Raw genomic sequence first — 4,808 nt, forward strand, 5'->3', positions numbered from 1 at the left:
TTTAAAAAAAAACAGAGTATGAGAGGAAAATTCTCAGATTTCTCTTTCAAGGATATCTCAAGTCAGTCTTTTCCTAGCAGCCAGAACTCCCCATTCCACACTGAGAAGGACAGTTTTGGTAGAGAGAAAGGAGGCCAATAGTAATGGATGTGGGCTTATTCCCAAACAACTAAGTGAGCCCTATTCTCTTTCAGCTCAAGAGTATAGATTCATGTTAATTTCTAAGACCGATTTTTCCAGAACACAGCTCTTGGAGTAAACAAATTTGCTGAGTACAAAGGACACCTCAAGAATGGAGCTGCACTAGGCCTTAAGGCCCTAGGAAGTCCCATTCACATTGCACTCTATGTGAACGGTGACTTCTGGAGTTGTGTAACACAGAAACTCTTCTAAGATCCCTGGCACTTCTATTATCTAACACAATGACAACTTTGTCAATACTCAGCTTTTGAGGGAGGGTCATATTGTTATAGGTAAGGATATTGAGGAAACAGACATCAGAAAGTGGCATCATCCTAGTTTAAGGGCAAAAGAAGCCTGGAATCAGACTATGCTCACTGCATCTCTCTCACAAAATGATTACATGGCTTTGTCATCCCATTCTATTTGTTTTCTTCTTGCCAATCCCTTTTTCTTCTCAGTCAATATAGCCAAATCCTCCATCTGGCCTTTGAATTTTGGATTTCTCCAGGGCACAGTCCTTGGTCCTCTTTTCTTCTCATCAAGGATGTCATTCAGATTCACAGCCCCAAGTAATATCCCTATGCTGAGAGAACCCAAATGTGCATTGCCAGGCCTGAGCTCTCACTTCTCTCTTCCAGACTCATAAAATCCCCTAGCCCATTCCTCCTATTTGGGGGTCTCAGTCCTCTCAAACTTGACATTTTCACGTGTAATCTTATCATCTTATCCTTCTGACTATACAGTTTCCTCATTGACTCTGACACCTCTTTTCCCACACCTTCCATAGCCATCATTAAATCCTCTCCTCAGAACTAAACCTACCATTGGTTCAATTAGCTTCATCTTCACTGCTAACAATAATCCAGTCCATGATCATCTCTCACGTGGATTAAGGTAAGAGCTTTGTTGTGACCTCCCAACATCTATTGCAGCCTCACTGTGATCCACTATCACATGAATGTAAAATTAAACTTTGACTTTTAAATTAAACTTTGAGTTAAAATTGTAATTTTGATTATGTTACTCTCCTTCTCCAAACCCTGCAATAGACTGTGTAATTAAGGAAAACTGTGAAAATATTTGTTTAATTGTGATAGATGCTGCAAAATACAAGAATAAGATGTCTGGGCATATATAGTGAGGGATCTCTAAGGGCCTGGATAACTAGGGAAGGCTACCCATTCCTTTTAGGACAATGTGCAAGACCCTTACTCTGGCCCACAAAGCTTTCCTTGATATAGCCAGACTCAGTCTCTATTTATCCAAGCTCATCTCATGTCACTATTTCTCTCAGTGCACAACTCTCAACCTCACTGACTCTTTCACATCCTCAAATACACCAACATCCTTCTTGACTTAGGCCTTTAAACAAGCTCTTCTTTTTGCCTGGAATTTCCTCCCTTGTCTTATTCACCTGTATAACTCCTACTCATCCTTCAGGTTGAAGTTTAAATGTCACTTCCACAGGAAAGCCTTCTCAGATCATCTAGGCTTGGTGATGTCTCTCTGTTATATGTTTCAAAGGCAGATTATAATTTTGTTTTATGGCAATTGTCAATATTGATATAGATACTTATTTATGAGTGAAACATCTGCCTCCCCTCCAGACTAAAACCTCTATGAAAAAGGATCCATATGTGTCTGGTTCATTGCTATATTTCCAGAACACACAATAAATACCGGTTAAATGAAGCAGAAAAGAAAGGTGAGTTAGGGCTCCCACCCATAGGATGGCCTCCAAAATGGATCAGAGCAACTCACAACAGGGATGGATCTGGCAGCAGGCCTTTTGGCAAAGTGTTGAAAGGAGATTGTTTCAAAGTGGTGGCCACCAATTAATCTAGCGAACAAAGCTGAGTCTTGATACTTAAGCCTATAGGAGGAAACTATCTTCATCTAACAATTTCCCTAGGTAAGCTAAAAACAGAAAGTGCTCCGGATCCTTCATTCCCCTTCAGCTTACCCTTTCCTATCCCATGTTTAAGGAGCTAAGTCTGAAGGCAGGCCAGACTCATTATGGGGCTGTTTGGGAATTCATTGAATGACTGCTTTTCTGGTCAATGGTAAGTCTGATATGACTTAGCAAGAAGGACTCTCTTCTACCAGCATGATAGAATATAGGGCCTGAACTGCAACTTGGTCAGAGACACGGCTCAGCATTTGAGAAGTAACTTGCTTTCATTCAAAATTGTTCCCCTATAGAAGACCAATAAAAGGATATGCTGGATGACAAAGGTAGGGTCTGGTATGATGAAGGTCATGGGAGAAGGACCTTGGTATGTCAGAAAAGACACATACCACAGAACTATTGTGCTAAAGAGTGACTGTCATCAGAAATCTTTAAGCTATACCCACTCCTGGAAGTGGATGGCTCCTGCCACCTGCTGGATGGGCATATGGAATGTGAGTGGAAAGGAAAGGATCGTAATGTACTGGAACACAGAAGGAGCAGGTTGTGAAAGTTGGCAGCACAGAAGGTATGGAGATAATGAGAAGAAACCATCCAGCTCCAGACTGTTTTCAAGAATTTCTGATTGTAACTTGATCTGGTGGCCCAGCTATGCTATGGAACTTGTTTCATGGCTGCATGGAAAAGCAAAGAATGATGTCAGAACAAGAAAGAAAAGCAATGCCATTTCTCTGCGTCTTTGGCGAGCAATTTGGGGCTATTTTTGTGGGACGACTTTGCATTAATTTCCTAATTCTCAGCGTGGAAGGTCAGTATGATTGAATGAGAGCTGACCAGCAGTGCTATAAAATTCCACTGTTTATTTGCTGCTGCTTGATAGCACCTTCCTTCACTCCCATGGAGAAGCAAGCTTAATTTTATCATTTCACATGCTAGTTAACAAATATGGTAGATGCCTTTTCTCAGTTTTTTTTCTTTCAGTTCTCAGCAGCATGGAGCCCTATTCACTACCACTCCTGGAAGCTTTCTCCTTCCCTTCCCTTTTCTGATCTTCTGCCACACTACTTTTCGTCTTGTCTCTTTGAGTGCACCATGGAATTCTTTCCAAGCTGTTCCTCTTTGCCACACCCCCACTGCAATGAACTGAAAGTTTGTGTCCCCTCAAAGTTCATGTATTGAAACTCTGATTCCAATGTGATGCTATTAGGAGGTGAGGCCTTTAGGAAGTGATTAGTTCATGAGAGTGGAACCCTCATGAACAAAATTAAAGCCCTTATAAGAAGTCAGAGAGCTATCCACCACCTAGGAGTACAGCAAGAAGCCAGCAGTCTGCAACTCTAGGGGCGGCCTCTTAGAACCCTGATCTCAGATTTCCAGCCTCCAGAACTGTGAGAAATATATTTCTATTGTTTATAAGCCACCAGCCTATGGTACTTTGACATAGCAGGCAGCCAAACTAACTAAGACACACACTATCAAATATTTCTTGAATTCAGTCCTCAAGAATCTACTCATTTTAGTCTATCTTCTCTGCCTCAGGATTATCTTTCCTAAAACATTACCTCTAAGCACATGACTACTACTAGATGTCTATTATTGTCCTCATCACTGCCTTAAATTCCAGATATGCATTCCGTTCTCCATGCTGAACATTTGCTCCAGTAAGTTTCTCTGTCAACTCATGATCCGTATAGCTAAATCAAAATTCATCAAGACTACCCAAAATGCAGCTTACATTCCTTCATATCTCAATGCATCCCACCACCATGCCCCTAGATGTTCTAGGCCTTCCTTGACCTTCTAATTGTTCCTTGGATGTCTCTTCCCTATAATTTTTCAGTTGCTACTTCCAGGTCTCAAATTTAGATCACAATCATCTCACATTTAGATTAATTCAATAACACTCTAGGGATGGTTTTCTTTCTCTGTCTCCTCTTGTCTTTCCTTTCTTTGCTGCCAGATTAACCTGATGTAGATGCCATTTGGGTCATATTTTTGGTCAGTTCTAAAAGGTCCCCACCACTTTATATCTTACTTGGTGGTCAAGGCTTTCCTTGCCCCAGTGAACCCCTTCAGCTATATTTCCTATTACCCACTTTCTTCCAGAAACACTTAAATCACAACATGAACTGAAGGATATCAGGCTTCCCTTTATTTTGCAAATTGCACAAAGACTTTTATACCATAAATGTGACACCACAGATACTGCATAATCTTGTCTCAATCCATCCATTCATTTGTCTGTCGATCTCTCTGTCTATGAATACATGAAACTATGATCCCATCCACATACCTATCCAAGAAATGTTTGGGAACTCTCTATAGGCCACGAAATAAACCAAAGTGCACACCCTATTAAAAGCTCCAATATCCTTTGCCCACTTTTTGATGGGGTTGTTTGTTTTTCAAAAGAAGACATTCATACAGCCAACAGACACATGAAAAAATGCTCATCATCACTCGCCATCAGAGAAATGCAAATCAAAACCACAATGAGATACCATCTCACACCAGTTAGAATGGCAATCATTAAGAAGTCAGGAAACAACAGGTGTTGGAGAGGATGTGGAGAAATAGGAACACTTTTACACTGTTGGTGGGATTGTAAACTAGTTCAACCATTATGGAAAACAGTATGGCAATTCCTCAAGGATCTAGAACTAGATGTACCATATGACCCAGCCATCCCACTACTGGGTATATACCCAAAGGATTA

The sequence above is a fragment of the Rhinopithecus bieti genome, unplaced genomic scaffold (assembly GCF_001698545.2).
Source record: "Rhinopithecus bieti isolate Rb0 unplaced genomic scaffold, ASM169854v2 scaffold_77674, whole genome shotgun sequence".
NCBI classification, from domain to species: domain Eukaryota; kingdom Metazoa; phylum Chordata; class Mammalia; order Primates; family Cercopithecidae; genus Rhinopithecus; species Rhinopithecus bieti.